The sequence below is a fragment of the Coenobita brevimanus genome, chromosome 80, assembly GCF_032717465.1.
Source record: "Coenobita brevimanus isolate Jiangsu-jjx chromosome 80, ASM3271746v2, whole genome shotgun sequence".
Taxonomy (NCBI): Eukaryota; Metazoa; Arthropoda; class Malacostraca; order Decapoda; family Coenobitidae; genus Coenobita; species Coenobita brevimanus.
This window is the reverse complement of record NC_137033.1, coordinates 37,073,197-37,095,855: the sequence shown is the minus strand read 5'-3', so window position 1 is coordinate 37,095,855 and position 22,659 is coordinate 37,073,197.

Sequence of the window (22,659 nt, the reverse complement as noted above, 5' to 3'; positions counted from 1 at the left end):
AAAATTACCAGGTTGGCTATAATTGGACGTCGTACTCACTGGTCACTGGAGGACTCGAGGAGGCACGGTTCTAAACAATATGAAATGCCACTTTCTCAATAATACGAGTACACTCTGCACCGTCCCAACAATAGAACCTTCACCAATGATGAGACCTAATCATAACATTCAGTACAATTAACAATAAATCCCAAAATGACCACACTTAATTATTACAAATCTCCGAGAATTAGAATAATTTTGTTGTCCCAGTAAATCCCTTTTGATTACACTATTTCCCTTATGATTTATAATACAGAAAACTCCATAACTTAGGTTAATGTACAGTTATTTAGATTTTTGCCTAACAACGAATGGGGGGAAGGTATGGAGAGTATTTAAGTGTGGTGACGTGTTTGTCAAATTATGACTTGATGGATGTTAAGATCTGCGGATTGGACGAGAAATGATGGTATGGGTCACACAAGGATTTTGCTATTGAACACACTATTAATCATTATATTCTCTATAACTCTCAATGTGAAAACAACGGAGGGGGAAATTATAAGGGCTTTATCACTAACCTGCGGATCGGACAGGAGATGCTGGTATAGTCACACAGGCACAGCATGCCCTCGTCTTATATAAACTCGGATAATGGTCCGATTGCATTCGAGGATGTCAGCTTCCGGTTACAGTTAATACATTAACAAGCATGTCTCGTATCACTCGTTTGGGGATTGACCCTTTTAGAGCTTCTTGGGTCTCGCAAAGATTATATGACGATGGTGAAAATTTGAGTATTATCGATAATGATGACATCACTTAAGTTTTCATCATGACGTTCGGACGGTATTTTGTCGGTTATGCTCGGCCTGGGAACGCACAACGATCGATATTTCGAGATAAGCAATACATACTGTAGGTTATCATGAACTGCTTCTCCCTTTGTGATCCTTCTCAATTAACGTCTCTAGCATTGAAATGGAGTAGGACTGAAGGATATCTTTGAATTTACTCAAACGAAAGTTCATGAAGTCTCAGCTAATTTCAATATTCGCCAAACTCTGCTACCATCCTCTTTCATGGAGGGAGGGTATGGAGAGGGAGGGGAGGTCTGGTCGGCTGATGTAATACTTAATGCGAAATACATAATACATAGATGTTCACTTCTAACTTATTTTTACAATGTAAAAGAAATTGCACTTATACTATACTTCTATTACACTTATCCTAGATTATACCTATCCACTCTTATATTAAGTTGTTCAGAATTACTAAACTACGCCTATCTTACATTTAGGTTATACTTATATTACATCTTAACCCAACTTACTGGCACTACACGGGTCCTTCCTCTGGGAAACAAATTTCCACTGTCGGAGTATTTTTACCGCAAACACTAATACACGTTCCAAGGATGCGTGTGCGGATGGGAGAGACTTACCGACTTGACTGCGAGTCCCCTTTTTGACCACATCTACTTATAACACTCTCCCTACGATAAATGGCAATTATTGGTCCACATAGTACACCGCGTACCCCGGGGGTCGCTTCACATCACCATTGAATTTACCACACAAAAGAAATATCCAGTGGAGAATAGACACCCCATTTAACCTCCTGCCTGAGTAACGGCATAGTCACCCAGCTGGATGGACTCGTACTCTCGCTGTCAAGATCGTCCCAGGGACGTTTCCCATTTACCTTCACTATCACTCAGTCTCATTTACACGTCTTACTCTCGATACTTTCGTTTCCAGCTCTCCACCTAGTGACTGATGAGCGCATGACAGGTTCTGAAGTCTCAACCACACCCTAGGCTGTGTCAACTGTAATGTGAGGGGTAGGCATGCTCGGCCGCTCGATTTAAAGTTCTCGTAGTATCCCCACTGAACTGGGCTGAGCCCATCTCAACCTATTTTCTCTCCCTGAAACTATAGCTCTTCGCAGTCAATTGTCAGCCAGTCTGACCCGCACCCACTTCCTTATCTGTCCCATAAACCGTTACAGTCTTTAACCTTCACAGACTTAACATTCCTTGATGAGTCTGGAGGCCGTCTTTCACGGGGTAGCAATTGTTCATTCACCGGGTCAGGTATAAAGGCACTTTCTAAGGGTTCCAACAGCCACTCTTCGCCACCACAATAAGGTTTCACCTGCCCGGCAGCTCTCTGTAATCGTCTTCCAGTAAAAACATTCTCCATTATATAGACACTTCTGTCCAACAACACTTCCACTACACGATAAGGACATCCCACTTCACATTTAACTCCACCATGTACCTGGCACTCTTGACCCACACTAAGCTTCTCATACCGACAGTCTGATTCTTCCTCCTCCAATTCACTACGTCTTGGTACTGGCGTGCCATCTTCTGGTGCGTTTCCCTGATGAGAGTATGCACAGTGGCTAACTCGTCTTCTTCGCCTTTGATTGAGGGAAGTCCTGCAATCACCAGTCTGGGGGGATGGCGGGAGAAGAACATGAACTATGGCTGCTGTCCCGTTGAGGTGTGAGTAGCTTGATTCATGACAATCTGACATGGTTGGAGCAGTTGGGGCCATCGAAGGGGGTGTCCTTGACATAAGGCAGAGAGCACAGACTTGAGGGTATGATGCATCCTCTCTGTGACACAGTTGCCTTGAGGATGGTAAGGGATCTTGTAGTATAAGGTGATTTGATGTTGCTGGCAGAGCTTCTGGAAGTCTTTAATGATGAACTCGCTTCCATTATCCAGGACAATACTGTGAGCTGACCCGTAATCTGCCACGTACTGCCACAGTTTGTCTATGTGTGGTGTTTTTGGTCTTAAGGGTAAATAACCTAATTTAATGAATGTAATGGCCTATTACTGTAAGGACATATCAGTAACCCTGGGTTCCAGCAACCATATCAGTAAGATCTATTCCAATCTTCTCCAATGGTTTATTCATAGGAGGCAATTCTTTCCACTGTTGCTGCGATCCAGTGTCCTCTTTGAACCTTTGGCAAGTTATGCACTTTTAAGTCACATATATCAACTTTGAGATTCTGCCAATAGTATAACTCCTCTGCCTTCTTGATCATTTTCATTTGCCCGAGATGACCTGACAGTTCATGTGCATGCTGGAGTGCTTGTTTAACTAACGCACGAAGGACTATGAGACTGTAATGAAGGCTTTCATCTGCCTTCTCTCTCACAAAATATAGAACTTCATCTACGAGAGCAAACTGATCTAAAGTAGCCTTGGGCAGTCATCTGGTCGAAACTACTCCACCTTCAAGGCATCGTGCTAGTACTTCCCACACAGGCTCTTCTCTTTGATGGGCCTTCATTTGTTCTCGTTTTGACCCGAACCAAGTGGCTTCAGGTGGACGGACTACTACTCAAACCGGACGTGACAACTGATCTGCGACAAAACTGTTTTACCCTTGAGATACTGGATGTCATAGTTATATTCTCGCATTTCTAGGATCCACCAGTTCATTCGAGTCGACTTAGTCTTCTGCTTGAATATACTAGTGAGAGGTTGGTGGTCAGTAACCACGGTAAAACTGGCACCCCACAGATAATGATGGAAATTACGACACGCAAGGACTACAGCTAGGGCCTCTTTATCTGTCACTAAGTATCGAGTTTCACAAGGGTTCAACTTTTTAGAGAAATACCCGATCAGTTTGTTGGTACCATCTGATTGAATTTGGCTCAGGACACTGCCAACGTGAATGTTATTGAGGTCCGTAGTGAGTATGATTGGTTGTTCTACCTGAGCTTTAACCAGGACAGGGGTATTGATGAGGCAAGACTTTAGATGTTCAAAGGCTTTCTGACATTCGTCCGTCCAGATAAACATTACTCGCGGTTTAGTTAGGTTGGTGAGAGGCACCGCAATTTTAGCAAAAGAGGGGATATGCTTTCTATAAAAACATCACATGCCTAGGAAACGCTGTACTTCTTTCACTGTCGTGGGTGCTTTCATCTTCATGATCACCTCTACATTCTTTGGGTCGGCTTTACTTCTGTCCGCTAAGTTTTTGTGACTCAGAAAGGTAACCTCTTTCAGACCAAATGTACACTTACTAAGATTCAGTTTTACTCCATTTTCAGTGCGTAGTAGGGAAAGTTGCCTCAGGTGATCTAGTAAAGTAGGAAAGTTATAAGCCCAAAGAATCAAGTCATCCAAGTAATTTCCGACTCATCCTTTCTGTAGAAGTGGTGGCAGTACGGAAGCCATTCGCCTGGAAAAATCACAGGGGAGCAGTTAAGTCCAAATGGGAGCCATCTGAATCTATACAAAGTCACTCCATCGCTAAAAGTGGTGAGGTCGCAGCTTTCTTCATCTAGCATGATTTAGAAGTAAGCTTCTTGCATATCAAGGGTGATATAGTATTGATGACTGGCTGCCTGTTCCACTAACTCTTCCAACCGAGGAAGGGGATAAATGTCAGTGGCGAGATGTTTGTTGACATGTCGGTAGTCTAAGCACATCCATTTACTACCATCAGGTTTATTCACGAGCACTATTGGTGACAACCAGGCCGCTGTTCATCATTCTATGATCTCCCGGTCTTCCATGTCTTTCAGCATGTCCGAAATGATCTGCTTGGCCTGGTCAGAGTAACGGTACATTGGTCCACAACTAGGCTGGGGGTCATTCACTTTAATGTGCAGGGGAGGGCCACTAATGGTTCCTAACTCCTTCTTGTCAAGGATGAAGAGGGGGTCATGACTGAGTATTAACTGTGACAGGTCTTCATGTTGAGCCATGGTGAGATGTTGCCACTTTTGCCTCTTGAGTTCTTTTAACCTTTGTTCATGTGTCTCACTTTCTCTCACTTGATCATTTTGCAGCAGCAAGTCGTTATGGATTTGGGTGGTGGTGCTAATTTTACAGGGAGGGTTGTCGATTTTCTCGTAAGACCCAACAATCGTGCCCTTCTTATATGTCTTTTCCTGCTTAGTGGCATTAGTGAGTAGTAGGTAAATGGTGTTTTCTGTCATTACTTGGACTAGATAGGGATGACTGTTATGACTGAATTTGACTTGCGGGTGAACAATCAAGGTAGTACCTGGGTCTTCTCTTACATGGATTGACACGAATTGAGACTGATAGGGACTAAGCTTTACCACCATAAGGAGATTGATTTGAGTGAAAAGTTGCGACGGATGCGTGACCACTAATGGGTTCACCTTTACTTTTTTTACTTTGTTCTTCTGGCGAGGAATGTGATTTACTACATAAGAGGCACCTCCCCATTCCATGACTATTTCTCCATTCCAAATATGGGGGGCATGACTCAGTACGTCACACCCAAGTTCATCAGCATTGATGTATGAGTTAGGTACTACTGGGAACCATTGTTTGAGAGTTTATACATCACCGACCCCAATTTCAGTCCACAGCATTCCTAAAATTCTCAAAGGTGCACCTGTGATTCCTTGTAGTTGAGGAGGGTTTTGCCATGAATTTATTTCTCCTCCTACCCTCTTGGCAGTTCATTCCTTTATTTGCATGTAACTGCTGCCTGTATCAACTAGTGCCTCTACCACTTTTCCATTGACAATGATACTAATGGTGGGTGAAGTATGGCCACCGGTTAGTCATGTTCTCGGATTAGGGTCTTGGGAGTTGTTGGTGTTGGAATTAGCGTGGATTGGGGCTTCCTGCTTAGGTCCGGGACACCCGCAGTTTCCCCGAAATATCCGGGTCTGTGACAGTCGAAACAGTGACCGGGTGGGGATTTCCGCCAGCACTCTTGTAGAGTGTGGGACGTTGCTTGGCAGTGACTACAGTATTTTCGGCATGGGGGTCCCCTGATCACTTGTTTGTCTCTTACTCACACGCTTTAAGTTTGTTTTTACTTCCCGCACTTGGGCTCTCAGTTCTTCCATTTCAATGTTAGTTTCCACCATATTCTGACTACTGACAGGATCTTCAGGAACAAAAGGGGTAGAACATGTGCTTATCTTTTCCCTGTTACTCTTATCCTTCACTGATACCGCATTGATTTGAGGCGAGTTGCCTCTCTTCTAGTAACTGTCGTTAATGTTCAATATGGTCCAGGAATTTGCGCAATGGGTACTTGTCATCTAGAAATCCCTCCAACTTCTCGCGTGAAGCAGAAGGTAAGCCAAACCACAGCTTCTTCATTATCGGTTTATCTCGATTAGGAAATTTTTCATTAGGGAACTTTGACTCGATTACTGCATGTTGACAAATGAATCTACGGGTGAAAGCCTGGGGTGATTCTCCCCAGCCATAGCTCATCAACTCCAACTTCTGCCACGCTCTATCGACACCGACATCTATTGCAAACTCTGTCCTAAGGAGATGTTTAAGTGTTAGCCTGGAGTCTGCTCGATGGTTCCTTTGATGTTTGTGTATGAATATGGCTAACTCCGAATCAACCCTACTCTTAGCAATCTGCATGCGAGTGAAATCATTTGGGTCACATTGTTCCACTAGTTCGAAGAACATTAATCTAATCTGGCCATTGCATGGAGTCCTTGCAGCTGGTGGAGTTCCAGGATTGGAATATCCCGGGGCTTTGTGAGACTGTTCTCCTTCTATCTCGTGAACGAGTGAGGGGATGAATGTGATGGTTGGAAAGGGTTTGCAGGGGGTAATGGCGTCTCCATTTCTTCCAGTTCTCTTGCTATTCTATCCCTAACCAATCACTCATCCTCCCTATCCTTAGGCTTAGGTCATAATGAAAAGAGGAAGGAGGAAACTCCATTCGACAATAATGGGGGGAATCAGCTTTCCCTATAACTTCATTATATGAGAGAATCTTCCGTCACGTATGGCTTATACTCATTCACCTTCGGTCTCTGCATCCTGCCTTGCCATGTGTCCCCTGATTACAGTTAACAATTTATCTTCCACACTGCTTATACGGTTATTTGAGAAAAATGTTTTTGTCCTCGCTCCAGGGGCTCAATATATTCTCAGTTCTACACCCGAGATCTCCAACGATCGAGGAATCTGGCTATGGCCTACTAGAGATACTTTTAGCATGTTACCTGGGACTGTTTTCCCATAAAAGATAAGGCGGGCCTCTAGTGCACTTTGGTTATGGAGACTACTATCCCACCGTATTAGCCATCAGTGTATTGCTAAGAATTTTTGTATAATAGACCACCAGTGTAATGTTGGAGGAATTCTTTTATTATTCTAAGTGCCACTGCTCACCAGTGTAATGGTAGGAATTTTTATATAAATGCCACCACTATGAACTGCAGAAACAACTTAGACAACACCAGTGGCCACCAGTGTAATACTGGGAATTTATTATGTATCTCAGACCGTTATTGACACCAGTGTACTGTTAAGGTTTTATTAGAGATTATGGAGACTGGGAGGTGTGGTAGTGTGATCTTTATGGCTAAGCCACCAATGTACTGACCATGAGAATAACTCATTTAACATACCAACGTGGCTGCCATTAAGGTACCGAGCCTGTTGTGTAAATCCAAATCAGCTGGTGTGCTTTAATTCACTTACTCCGAAAATAGATACCCATGACTTACCCGACGTATGTCCCAACCGTTAGGATCCGGTCTATACTGAATGGGGCAGCTTGAGTTTAGATAGGCTCAGGGTCACGAGTTTGTCTCCAAGTACGCATTGGGTCCGCCCATTACATGTTACGAAAAGGTAGTTGGAAAACCTGATTTTTGAAATGTCTTAATTGTAATCATATCCAAGAATGTTTAAAGCTATTGACTCACTTCCCTAGTTCCCATTGTTCTAACAATACTTGAATCAGAATTGCCAAGTTGGCTATAACTGGACGTCGTACTCACTGGTTACTGGAGGACTCGAGGAGGCACGGTTCTAAACAATATGAAATGCCACTTTCTCAATAATACACTCTGCACCGTCCCAACAATAGAACCTTCACCAATGATGAGACCTAATCATAACGTTCAGTACCATTAACAAAAAAAAAAAAAACAAAAAAAAAAACAATTATTACAAATCTCCGAGAATTAGAACACAATTTTATTGTCCCAGTAAATCCCTTTTGATTACACTGCGGTATTTCCCTTATGAATTATAATACAGAAAAACTCCCCAGCTTAGGTTAATGTACAGTTATTTAGATTTTTGCCTAACACAACGAATGGTGGAGGGGGGGGGGTATGGAGAGTATGTAAGTGTGGTGACGTGTTTGTCAAATTATGACTTGATGGATGTTAAGATCTGCGGATTGGACGAGAGATGATGGTATGGGTCACACAAGGGTTTTGCTATTGAACACACTATTAATCATTATATTCTCTATAACTCTCAATGTGAAAACAACGGAGGGGGAGATTATAAGGGCTTTATCACTAACCTGCGGATCGGACAAGAGATGCTGGTATAGTCACACAGGCACAGCATGCCCTCGTCTTATATAAACTCGGATAATGGTCCGATTGCATTCGAGGATGTCAGCTTCCGGTTACAGTTAATTCATTAATCTCGTATCACTCGTTTGGGTATTGACCCTTTTAGAGCTTCTAGGGTCTCGCAAAGATTATACGACGATGGTGAAAATTTGAGTATTATCGATAATGAACACATCACTTAATATTAAGTTTTCATCATGACGTTCGGACGTTATTTTGTCGGTTATGCTCGGCCTGGGAACGCACAACGATCGATATTTCGAGATTAGCAATACATACTGTAGGTTATCATGAAGTGCTTCTCTCTTTCTGATTCTTCTCAATTAATGTCTCTAGCATTGAAATGGATTAGGACTGAAGGATATCTTTGAATTTACTCAAACGAAAGTTCATGAAGTCTCGGCTAATTTCAATATTCGCCAAACTCTGCTACCATCGTCTTTTATGGAGGGGGGGGTATGGAGAGGGAGGGGAGGTCTGGTCGGCTGATGTAATACTTAATGCGAATTACATAATACATACATGTTCACTTCTAACTTATTTTTACAATGTAGAAGAAATTGCACTTATACTATATTTATATTACACTTATACTAGATTATACTTATCCACACTTATATTAAGTTGTTCCTAATTACTAAATTACACTTATCTTACTTTTAGGTTACACTTATATTACATCTTAACCCAACTTACCGACACTACAAGTATTCTTACTAGAATATGAGCTACACATTTATTCCAGTTTTTCCATCTTAATGTTATAATAAACATCCCTCAGTACTAATCGTAACATTCATGCTTTACCAGCGTCTATCCTGCACGGATCGCCTTAACTGCTACCCTGTTACTCTCTACTCTCCCGACTTCCCACTTTGGGACGGAGTATCCGTTTTTATGCACGGTTTAAGATAAACCGTAAAAACTTTGATGATTTTAAACGGTTTTGTCGACGCTTCTAATACAATAGCTTGTTTTATAACATTTGTTATTGTAAACCTTGAATGCCTATATGTAACTGTCAAGAATATTGGATTAAGGTCAATATCACTATGTTGACGTCAAAAACAACGAAAAGGAATGGAACACAACCCACTGAACGGAGGGATGGTTGGAGCCAAGGCAAGTGCCAATGAACCATATTATTTTAGTTTCTTTTGCACTGTAGGCTCTTTACCCTCTTTTAACCGATGCTCCTGTAGGCAAAAATATAATTACATTTATAGTTTCTCATAGTCGGAAATTCGTTCATACCTTCAGATTTATTTGAAATATATATTCCTAGCTCGTCTCTTTCTGATATGATATACCCACTGCTTCCAGTGGGGAGCATTGTGATTGGTTTCTAGCCTTTCCACAGAGTCCAGGTCTAATGCATGGATGAGCCGATATCACAAGTCGAACCAAGTTCCATGCGCAGAAGGATATGCGCGGAACAATAATTATATACAGAGAGGTTCCAGGACGACACAATAAACGCCTTTTATGAATTTGAATTCCATAAAAAGAGTAGAATTTACTAATTTACCAAAAGACCCGCCGACATGTCATTAAAACACCCCCGCTAATACCAACAGGCTACACCTGTACTGTATGAGACAGCCCTAGTATGTACCGGGTATTCATTATGGACGGTGGGTGTTAGCGCCAACGTGGTGGCATGTGGAGATGTAGGAGGACAACTGGGCCTTTGGGATAGACCCTGAAGCCTTTGCCAAGAGTTGGACACTGTCGGACACATTATATATATATATATATATATATATATATATATATATATATATATATATATATATATATATATATATATATATATATATAAAAATGTGTGTGTGTGTGTGTTGCTCTGAAGTTTAAGCATTATTTCTAAGTTACGATTAAAAGCTTGAATATGAGTGAAAAATGCCATTTCAACGTTTAGCGAATTCTCGGCATTATTACTGATGACCTTATTAACGAACCTGGTTTCCATCATAATTCACTCACAAGGTCTCATCAGTATCAGTAGCTCCATAATGACCAAGAATTCGACCCATGTTAAGACAGCATTGTTCTATTCATTAATCTCATCAACCCCACAGTCACCTCCGAAAATTTATATATCAAATCCTGGGAAAACATATATACAAGTTGTCCTGGGAGGAGAAGGCATAACTATGGGAAATGGCAGATGAGGGAATTCTAAGCAAAAGTTATTTGAACATGTGTCCAAATCTCAACAGTTCCTGAGCTACAGTTACTGACGGCCCTGTAGAAAATGGTCTCCTTCGTAATAAGCTCATAAGGTCTTTAGTATCTGTAATTCCGAAACAATTGAAATTTGGACACGTGTTGATTTAATATTTTTTGTTTAGAATTAGCTCATCTATCGTTTCCTGAAGTTATGGCCTCTTCTTCCGGCACACCCTGTATATATATATATATATATATATATATATATATATATATATATATATATATATATATATAGACGAGAGGAAGGAGTAGTTGCAAGGAGAGTGGAAAGGTTACAAGAGGATGAGAAAAAGGCAGAGTATAAGAGAGAAGTGAAGGAACGATTGGGCAAATATGAATTGGAGCAGATGCGAGACGTGGAAGGTGTGTGTAGGATATTTACAGAAGAAATATGTGCAGCATGTGATGTGGTGTGTGGAAGGAAGAGAAGAAGGAGGGGGGTACAAGGAACAGCGTGGTGGACTGAAGAGGTGAAACAGGCTGTGGCACAAAAGAAGAAAACATACAATGAATGGATGAGAAATAGGGACGTGGAAGAAGTTGAGAGGCGGAAGAGAGAGTTATATGTAGAAAGAAAGAGAGAGGTGAAAAGATTAGTAAAAGAGAGTAAGAAGAGAGTGGATGAGGAATCTGGAAGGAATTTGAGTGTAAAGTGGAGGGACTGTAAGAAAATGTTCTGGAAAGAGGTGAAGAGAGTAAGACAGGGTGGAAGTGAAGTTAGCAGGGGAGTGAAAGATAAAAATGGTAGATTACTAGTGGAGAAGGGAGAAAAAGTGAGCAGATGGAGAGAACACTTTAAGGAATTGTTGAACGTAGAGGATGGAAGTAATGCGAGTATAAGTGGCTGGGGAATGGCTGGGAGAAGGAGGGAGGTGAGAAGACAGGAAGAAATCAGTAGGATAGAAGTTGTGGAAGCAATGAAGAAAGTTAAATCGGGGAAACCCCCAGGAATTGATGGAGTGTGTGATGAAATGCTGAAGCATGGGGGAGAGACAGTAGTAGAATGGATGTGGAAGATGTGCAGATTGGCCTGGGAGGAAGGTAGAGTCCCGGAGGATTGGAAGTCAGGTATAATTATTCCCTTGTACAAAGGAAAAGGGGAAAAAGAAGTGTGTGGTAATCATAGGGGCATTTGTCTTCTTAGTATATTAGGAAAAGTGTATGGTAGGATTCTTATTGACAGAGTTAGAGAAAGAACAGAGAAATTAGTTGGAGAAGAACAGGGAGGCTTTAGGAAGGGAAGAGGTTGTGTAGATCAGATATTCATTCTTAGATCTTTAGTGGAAAAGTTTCCAGAGAAGGGAAAGAAGTTGTATGCGGCTTTCATGGATTTGGAGAAAGCATATGACAGGGTGGATAGACAAGGATTGTGGAAAGTGTTAAGAATATATGGAGTAGATGGGAAGTTGTTGAATACTGTGAAGAGTATGTACGATGGTGCGAAGGCTGCAGTGCGTGTGGATGGTGAACTAGTGAAATTTTTCTCTTTGAAAGTTGGGTTGAAACAGGGATGTGTCATGTCTCCATGGTTTTTCAATCTGTACATGGATGGGGTAATAAAAGAGGTACAAGGTAGGGTAGTGGATGTTGGAGTGGCCCTGGTGAGAGAGGATAGTGTTTGGAAACTCCCTGTACTGTTGTTTGCAGATGATACTGTATTGTTGAGTGAAGACGAAAGGGAGCTGCATGGCTTGGTGGATGAGTTTGGGAGAGTGTGCAAGAAACGGAATCTAAAGGTGAATGTAAGGAAGAGTAAAGTGATGGTCTTTGAGAGAGGTGAAGTCTGTGAATGTACAGCGAGGTTGGATGGTGAGGAATTGGAAAATGTGAGTACGTTTAAGTACTTGGATGGAGGTTTGGAGAGTGAAGTGCTTGAAAGGGTACAGAAATGAAGAAAGGTAGCTGGTTCTTTGAAAGCAGTGATAAGAAACAGGGAAGTGAGCATGGAAGTGAAAAAGTTGCTACATGATAGTATTGTGATACCCACTCTAACGTACGGAAGTGAAGCTTGGACGTTGTTGGAAGGACACAAGTCAAGAGTGAGAGCAATGGAAATGAGTTATTTAAGAGGAGCCTGTGGAGTCACATGGAGAGACAGGCTGACGAATGAGGATATAAAGGAGCGTTGTGGTGTTGATGTGGATGTCATAGGAAGCGTTATGAGGAACACACTGAGGTGGTTTGGCCATGTGGAGAGGATGGAGGGTGAAAGACTGACGAAGAGAGTGTCTGTGAGTGAGGTGGAGGGGGGAAGAGGGAGGGGGAGGCCGAGGATGAGTTGGAGGGATGGGGTGGAGAGGTACATGAGAGAGGGGTGTGAGTTGGGAGCAGGGTAGTGAAATGGCGGGGGACAGGGCTACTTGGAGGCGATTTGTTTGTGGCCACCCCAAACGGGATTGAGACGTCTGGCAATATATATATATATATATATATATATATATATATATATATATATATATATATATATATATATATATATATCTTCTTTCGGCTCTCCCATTAGGGGTCGGCACAGCGGATCACCCGTCTCCATCTTACTCTGTCTTCTGCATCTTCTTCTCTTACACCTACCACCCGCATGCCCTTCTTCACTACATCCATAAACCTTCTCTTTGGCCTTCGTCTCTTTCTCCTGCCTGGTAACTCCAATTCCAGCATCCTCCTTCCGACATACTCCTCATCCCTCCTCCGCACATGTCCAAACCATCTCAGTCTCGTCTCTCTAGCTTTGTCCTCAAACTGACTTTCGTGTGCTGTCCCTCTAATATGTTCATTCCTAATTTTGTCCAACCTTGTCACTCCTAGTGAAAAACGCAACATCTTCAATTCTGTTACCTCCAACTGTGCCTCCTGTCCTTTTGTCAGTGGTACTGTCTCCATTCCATACAACATGGCTGGCCTCACTATAGTCTTATAAACTTTCCCTTTCATTTCTGCAGAAACACTTCTGTCACAGATCATTCCCGCTATCTTTCTCCACCCACTCCATCCCACCTGCACTCTCTTTTACCTCTCTACCACACTCTCCGTTACTTTGTACAGTTGACCCCAAGTATTTGAATTCATCTACCTTTGCCACCTCTACACCTTGCAGCCTGACGGTTCCCCTGTCATCTCTCTCATTTACACCCATGTACCGAGTTTTGCTTCTGCTTACTTTCATTCCCCTTCTCTCCAGTGCATATTTCCATCTCTCAAGCTCTGCTTCAGCTTCCTCCCGGCTCTCACTACATTTCACAATGTCGTCCGCAAACATCATTGTGTCCAATTTCATCTGTCAATCTGTCCATCACCGTTGCAAACAAGAAGGGGCTCAAAGTCGATCCTTGATGCAATCCCACCTCCATCTTGAAACCCTCAGTCATTCCTAATGCACATCTCACTGCTGTTAAACTATCGTCGTACATGTCCACGACATTTATGTATATATTTGTGTGTCCGACTCTGGGCATAGGCTTCAAAGCCTGCTTTCAAGGCCCAGTAGTCCTCCTACGTACCGCACACCTCTACATGTCACCATTTCGGTGCTAACATCCACCGTCCATACTGAATACATGCTAGGGGTGTCTCATACAGGACTTGTGTATTGGTATTAGCGGTGGTATTTTTGCGACATGGCGGGTCTTCTGGTAGATCAGTAAAGTCTGATTTGTATGAAATTCAAATCCTTAAACTGTTCTTTGCCCCAGCGGGATTTGAACCCGGGTCTGTTAGGACCGCACGCCACGTCTCTCTCTCTATATATATATACATACTGTATTAGGGTCGCCATAATTATCTGAACAGTCAAAATACAGGACGCCTCCGCTGAAACCCATACTTCCCCCGACTCCCCCAGCACACACGCTGGGCCTTTGGCGTGCTGAAACCTTGATATCTATATCTATCTATCTCTCTATCTCTCTCTATATATATGCACTACTGTTCTGTACCACAATCTTTAATCTTTTTACAATATAATGGACAGCTGGCAAAGTACAGACTTTGTTAGTTTACGACCAAAAAATGCTAATGCGCCTTACAGTAGATGCAGGATAAGATCATAAAAAAAAAATCTAGAGTATAAAAATAAAAACTATGCCTATAATTGCATGCAATTACCATTTATTTTATGGCTATAACAGCACTAAGGACGAGAGAGAGAAAAGAAAGAAGCTCGTGGCTGAACAAGAGGAAGAGCAGGACATTAGCTAGCTGCTAGCATTAAATCAGCCAAGTTGGCAACATGTGGCAGCTGACGAAAACAATTAATCTCTCTCTCTCTCTCTCTCTCTCTCTCTCTCTCTCTCTCTCTTGTCAATACGAAGTTTAATGTTATCTTAAATTTTTCGAGAAAAAGTGATGGAAGCTGAAATACCGGACTTTTGGAAAAATCTAAAAATTCCTCCCGGACGAAGATTTTGACACCAAAATGCAGGACATGTCTGGGAAGATCCGTACGTATGGCAACCCTACGCTATATCCACTCACATCAGATTTTAATCGGAATGTATAATCCCTGAAGCAGGGAAGGCGGGAAAAGCAGACTGGGCTGGTAAGTCCAGGCATGCTACTTATATTTAAATAGCACCTGACCTGACGAGCTTGTTCTCCCGCTCCAGTATAACGACCAGGATTAGTAAGTGATAGCACGCTCTTACCCATTTGTTACAGCTATGTGAATCCTTTAGAAGAACTGTGCTGCCTGAGTGATGTTTGGGAACTAGTGTGTGTGTGTGTGTGTGTGTGTGTGTGTGTGGACCAACTTGTCTTGTGATTGGCTATTGTAGTGATGAACTCTAATCGGTGCTAGTGGGGAGGCATTTAGAACACTCTGTTGGTGAAATTTATTTACAAGTTATCGCCCTCCTTTAGAAGGCGGAGCGATAATGTTTTTGCCTCCCTCTGTGTGTGTGTGTGTGTGTGCGTGTGTGTGTGTGTGTGTGTGTGTGTGTGTGTGTGTGTGTGTGTGTGTGTGTGTGTGTGTGTGTGTGTGTGTGACTATAGTTTAATGGTGATGGGAGGGTGCGCCCATCATTCACTCATTCAAAGTACCGCAGTATCCAGTAAAGTGGCTGAACACATGGCAAACCATCTGATTCTTTGTAACCTAGGTGGTAACCTAAAGCTGATAGATGGTTGGTCGTTTAGTGGGTTAAAGCGCCTCAGCCGGATGCAGCTCATAAAAGATTTGACATCCATATGTAAGCTGGGGTTTATTGCCCTATTGCTACTCAGAGAAGAGCAGATGGTTATTCATACTTTAAATGACTGGTCTGGGAAAGCTAGCACCATGGCCTAGAGCTTTTGATGGAGACATAAGGGTGTAACGCTGTAATGAAAATGTGAAACGGGTAACTTCCCATTTGTCTGCACATTATATTCAAGTGGCGATACATAACGGAAGTCTTATCTCGACTAATGCATATCTTGCATGATTCCACTTTTCCCCTATGTATCCACCCCACTTTAGAATGCTACATGTGTCTGAGATTATACTTGGTGTCCTGGTTCTTATAACTGGTGCTTGGTGGTGATATCTGGCCTTGAACCCATCCCTCCGTCAATTCCTTCCTCCCCTCCCCCCTCCTCCATTCTGGAGCTGCTCGGTTTATGACGCTTGTCAGAGTACAATTTCCTCTTGTACAGGCGGTAATGTTGTTCCTCATTACGTTGTGATAAGCTGTTTAGGTGATCTTAGTTATGAACACAATTGTTTTTAGAGGCTCGGTTCAGTCTTTCTGTGAACACAACAGTTCCTGCTAATGAAAGAAAAATATCCTGGAGTCGAATGCTAATCTCCCGCCAGAATATGCTGTTGGCCAAGTCCAAGATTTAGGTCATATCTTGATACCCTGAAGGTTTTATGTCGATGGCTCAAGCCATTCGTAAGATATAATGGAGCTAAAGGCGGGCGAAAAAAACTAGTTGATCTTTGGCAGCCATTTTGGTGACCTTGACCTTGACCCAGAGTGCCCATTTTGAAACCCGTCCAAGATTTTGGCCATGTCTTGGTACCCAGCAGGTTTCATGTTAATAGCTCAAGCCGTTAATGAGATTTAATGGTGCTAAAGGCTGGCGATGAAAACTAGTTCGCCTTTGGCAGCCATTTTGGTGACCTTAACCTTGACGCCGAGTGCCCATTTCCAAACTCGTCCAAGATTTTGGCCATATCTTGATGCCCTGAAGGTTTCATGTTGATAGCTCTAGCCGTTCATGAGATATAATGGTCTTAGTGTGGGCAGTAAAAACTAGTTGATCTTGGAAGTCATTTTGGTGACAAGCTTTGTGACAGGAGCTGTAGATTCATGTTCCTTGCTGCTCTGCAGTACTGCGGGCAGGTGTCACTTTTGATCCGATCATTACCAAAATATCGTTTATAATGTTTTAATATCAGACCTACACTTTCAAACCATAGATATTGATAAGTGAAAAAAAATAAAAATCTTAAGCATCAAGTAAAATCAGTCCAACAATTAGATACGATTTTTTTATGAATTGGTTACTTATTCCTGAAAGGCTGCCAGCACTGTCATGTGTACTAATGAACCTAAGTAAGAAAGGTACAGTTGCCCAAGGTTCCGACTGGGCCACCTAGCCGCAAGAGGTGGGTATCGGTGCTGGCAACAGTGTAGCAGTCTGTGCACATGCTCGACGAAAGTTCAGATCTTCAACTCTCTTTTACCCAGTGAACCTCAGTTAGCGTCTGAGTTCATCCCATATATGGCGGGGTAATAACCTGATATCATTGTCAGTATACGTTACATTATTCATATTTACACAGCTCCAACAAGTTTCTCTCTCCCTCCACCCATACGGTTATCAGTATAACTGTATAGACTAACTATTTACTCAAGTCAGTAGTAGATATCGGTAACAATAGTTTGATAAAATATTGTCGTACAATGAAGATAGTCATAACGAAATGAATACTCAACCGTTTCTGGATATAAACAACATCGTGTAAAGGGGAAATAAGGCATTTCTGTTGTCTGACTATGCAAATTATTTACACGCACATGTGAGAATGTGTTACCGCACTACTGGGCTGATAAATGTTAAATAATTTTCGGCTGCGACTTACTTTGTTAAAACCAAAAGTAATGAGCAAGATTAATGATATGATATCATATTTTCAGTTAACCGGATTCGGGAAATGATTTCTACTACGCCATGTATCACATTACATAGGTTTTTTTGTCTGATGCAAATCTGTTTCCCATGTAATGATGCTAACAAAATATATTACAAATGGTCGTTAAATGTGATTTCATTTCTTCCTCTGAAATAATGAACATGAAATCGAATGGAGATTTACCTAAAAACCTGCTACGTTATACAAAGTTGATGCGAAAGGTAGTAGTATTATTCATATATCAAACCAAACAAATAGTTTACTTTTTCTTATTTTTTAGGACCTGAAAAGAAGACAGTTCTCGGCCTTATATATTAATTTCTATTTACTCTGTTTTTATATATAGCCATAAACTTAGATTAATATGAGAGATAGAGACATAGTTAAATGTTTTTGGTATAGAGGTGTGGACCTTCTTAAGGCCTGGTCACACGACGGTTCTGTTCCCAACATATCCAGTCGACAACTTTTAGCCAATAGAAAACTTGGTACGGTGCCTGACTGCTCTCTTTTACATTCCGCTTGTCCTGGGCCGTCTCTATAAAACCCAACGAAATACCATACTTGATCCGTGACATGATTAGATAAGGCAAGTCATTAATCGTTACAGGATTAGATATGGTAAGTAATGAATCTTTACGGGATTAGATAAAAAAATTCATAAATCATTACAGGATTAGTCATCGGACGGATATACTGTAAATTAAAACTACTTAGCAGTGATGGGAAATGAAGATATTGAAGGTCGAAAATGGTTCGTTGAGGCAGAGATCAGCCTCTGTTCGATTTTACTTTCCAGTTGACAGTCTCGGTGGGTCTCGTATCGTAGATTTGGCACCTGCGCAAAAATGCTGATTGTTCTAAGTGTTCTAAGTTTCACAATTGCAGGTCTGCATTTGTGAGACTTAGAATACATTTTGCTCATATCAATCAAGTATAACGCTGAAGCCGTATTTTATTTTGTTTATCATGGGGGTAACCACCAAGATCACAGTGGGTGAGATTAAACAAGTTCAGCCAGCCTACATTGCGCATCTGCCACATCAACGAAATGATACCGCCAGCTTTGAAACAATCAGCTATGAACAGCCAGACATGTATCTACCGAGGTGATGTAGCCACCCTTGAGATTTCCGTTGCCAGTAACCTTACAACCTGGCCGCACTATGGGGTGGTACTACTACTCTGCGGCCAGGTTGTGTTAGGAAGAATACTGCCACCGTATTCCCTGCGTGTCGTAAAAGGCGACTAAAAGGGGCGGGGTGAGGGGACTAGGGACCCCCTCCTCTGTTTTGTAGTTCCTAAAAAGAGACAGGCCAGAGAAAGGGATGGGGGATGGAGTTATCCCCGTACCCTGAAGATTGGGTCTATGAATGTGCGTGGATGTAGTACGATTGAGGCTAAAAGGGAGGAGATTGGGAGAATGTTTGTGAGAAGAAAGTTGGATGTGTTAGCTTTGAGTGAAACGAAGATGAAAGGGAAGGGGGAATCTATGTTTGGAAGTGTGAATGGAAGATTGTCAGGTGTTGATAGAGGAAGGGCAAGAGAAGGTGTGGCCTTGTTAGTGAGTCCGGAAGTTCAGCAATGTGTGATTGAATGGAAGGAGGTGTCATCGAGACTGATGTGGGTGAAAGCGAAATTTGAACGTGAGTTGTGGGTGTTTGTGAGTGCATATGGGCCTTGTAGTGAAAGGGATGAACAAGAGAGGGAGTCTTTCTGGAATGATGTTGATGAGTGTCTGCAGAGTTTTGAAGCGAATGTGAATGTGGTAATGATGGGAGATCTGAATGCTAGAGTGGGAAATGTAGCAGTTGAAGGCGTAGTTGGTATGCATGGTGTGCCTGGAAGAAATGAAAATGGGGAACGAATGATAGCGATGTGTGTTGAGCGAGAGATGGTGATTGGGAATACGCTGTTTGAGAAGAAAGATATTTATAAGTATACATGGGTGAGACAGGAGGGTGGAAGGGTTGTTGATAGAGCCTTGATGGACTATGTGGTTGTGTCTAGGAATGTAATAGGAAGATTGTTGGATGTGAGAGTTCTGAGAGGGGAGGGTGGAGGTATGTCTGACCACTACCTGGTGGAGGGAAAGTTAAGAGTAGGTAAGAGATGGATGAGAGCTAGGAGGGTTAGGTGTGGCAGGGAGGTTTTGAAAGTGAGTGAGTTGGATAAAAGAGAGAAAAAGATAGAGTATCAGGAGAAATTGAAAGATGAGTGGAACGCAGTGAAAGATCGGGAAAATGGCAGCGTGGAGGAGGAATGGCAGTTGTTTAAGAGTGCTGTGGTGGGGCATGCAGAAGAGGTGTGTGGTGTGAGACGTGTGGGTGGTGGTGTAAGAAAAGGAAGTGAATGGTGGTGCGAGGAAGTAAGTATGGCTGTCGCTGAGAAGAGACGTGCATATGAAGTGTGGCTGCAGAGGAAGGATGAGATGTCATATGAAAGGTATAAGGAGAAGAGGAATAGAGCGAGAAGGGCTGTGCGTGATGCTAAAGTGGCAGCAGATGAGAGGTGGGGTAGGCGGCTGACAGAGAATTTTCAGCAGAATAAGAAAATGTTTTGGAAGGAGGTGAAAAGGGTGCGAAAGGGAGAGTCTGGGAAGGAAGAACGAGTAAAAGCAGAGGATGGAAGGATGTTAATTGAGATGGATGCAGTAAGGAAGAGATGGGCAGAGTATTTTGAAAGATTGTTAAATGTAGAGGAGGAAAGGGTGGCTGAGATTGTGGCGGATGGAAGGGTGCAAGGAATAAATGTGTTGGGAGAGTTGAATGATTCTTGGATCACGAAGGAGGAAGTGGAGAAGGCAGTAAAGGAGATGAAAGCAGGGAAAGCTGCAGGTATGGATGGGTGTGCTGTGGAATGCCTGAAGGGTGGTGGAGTGACTATTGTTGACTGGTTAGTAAGATTGTTGAATGTGTGCTTTGAGAAAGGTATGGTGCCAATTGACTGGGCAAGTGCTTGTGTGGTCCCGTTGTATAAAGGCAAGGGTGATAAGTATGAATGTACTAGCTTTAGGGGTATAAGTCTGTTGAGTGTTGTAGGTAAGGTGTATGGTAGAGTGTTAATTATGAGAGTTAGAGAGGGTACAGAGGGAGTAATTAGTGATGAGCAGTGTGGCTTTAGGAGAGGGAGGGGATGCGTTGATCAGGTGTTTGCTGTGAGACAAGTGTGTGAAAAGTATTTAGCGAAAGGCAAGGATGTGTTTTGGGCATTTATGGATTTAGAGAAAGCGTATGATAGAATTGATAGGGAGGCTTTGTGGACTGTTTTAAGATTGTATGGACTTGATGGTAGGTTACTAAAAGGGGTGAAAAGTTTTATGTAAATAGTAGAGCGTGTGTAAGAGTGGGAAATGCTGTGAGTGATTGGTTTCCCGTGAGAGTGGGGCTGCGACAGGGATGTGTGATGTCGCCTTGGTTGTTTAATATTTACATGGATGGTGTTGTAAGGGAGGTGAATGCAAGAGTTTTAGGTGGTCTGAGTCTGGTAAATGTTGATGGAGGAGAGTGGAATCTGAAGCAGCTGCTGTTTGCAGATGATACTGCACTGGTGACTGATTCAGAGGAGAGATTGAGAGAGTTGGTAGAGGAGTTTGGAAGGGTGTGTGAGAGGAGGAAATTGAAAGTAAATGAGAATAAGAGTAAAGTGATGAAGTGTACGAGGTTGATAGATGGTAGGGGGATGAATATAGTTTTGAATGGTGAGTTGCTTGAGGAGGTAGATTGTTTTAAATATCTAGGGTCACATGTTGCTGTGGATGGAAGAATAGATGCAGAAGTGAAGTTTAGAATAAATGAAGTAGGAAAGGTGCTGGGAGGAATGAAAAAAGTGTTTAAATGTCGTTCGCTTAGAATGGATGTAAAGAGAAGGCTGTATGAGGGTGTTGTGGTACCGACTGCATTATATGGGTCTGAAACATGGAATATGGGTGTAGCAGAGAGGAAAAGTTTGAATGTAATGGAGATGAGATGTCTGAGGAGTATGTGTGGAGGACGCGTATGGATCGGGTGCGAAATGATGAAGTGCGAAGGAGAACTGGAGTTGTTCGGGAGATGGCTGGTAGAGTTGAGCAGAGGGTGTTGCAATGGTTTGGGCATATGGAGAGAATGGATAATGAGCGATTGGTGAAAAAGATAACTAGATCTGATGTGAGAGGTGTAAGGCTGAGAGGAAGACCACGAATAGGATGGATGGACAGTGTGAAGAGAGCGCTGGATGCGAGAGGGATGTCTGTTGAGCAAGGAAGAGTGGCTGTGCGTGACAGAAATAAATGGAGAGAAATTGTGAATGAATAAGTGATGACGCAGCCCTGAGGGGATATTCTCCCGCATTTGGTCTGATCAGCTAGTCAGGTCAGGTGCGGGTAAGGGGATGGGTCTGTTATGATGTGGCAGGGGTAAACCAGTTCTGCTGTCGGGCCCTGCTGCGGATGTCACTGATTGCATTGCCCAGTTGACCCTTGTGCGGTGTGGTGCGGTGAGGATCTGTCCGTTCTCCCCTTTGGGGCTAAGATGCGAATGAATGTGTTTGAATGGATGAGTAAATGGAGAGTGAGTCGTCCTGTCTCGGCTACCTCCCTTTCCTTGGGGGAAGCAGCCTAGGTATATAGATAGATAGATAGATAGTAACCTTACAGACAATACAATGAACAGGCAGCAGACTGCACTATAATAGCTAAGCGTGCAAAGGTTGTCGCCCTACACGAGACAGGTCCCTCAACCCGGGCGATTGCACAGAGGCTTGGAGTGTCCCGCACCACAGTACAGAAATGGATACATAGAAATGAAGAAACTGGAAATCTGAATGATCTTGGTAATAGATAAATAAATATCTATGTATCTATCTATCTATCTATCTATATCTCTATCTATATATCTATCTATCCATCTGTATCTATATATACTGTGTATCTCTCTCTCTCTCTCTCTCTCTCTCTCTCTCTCTCTTTTTA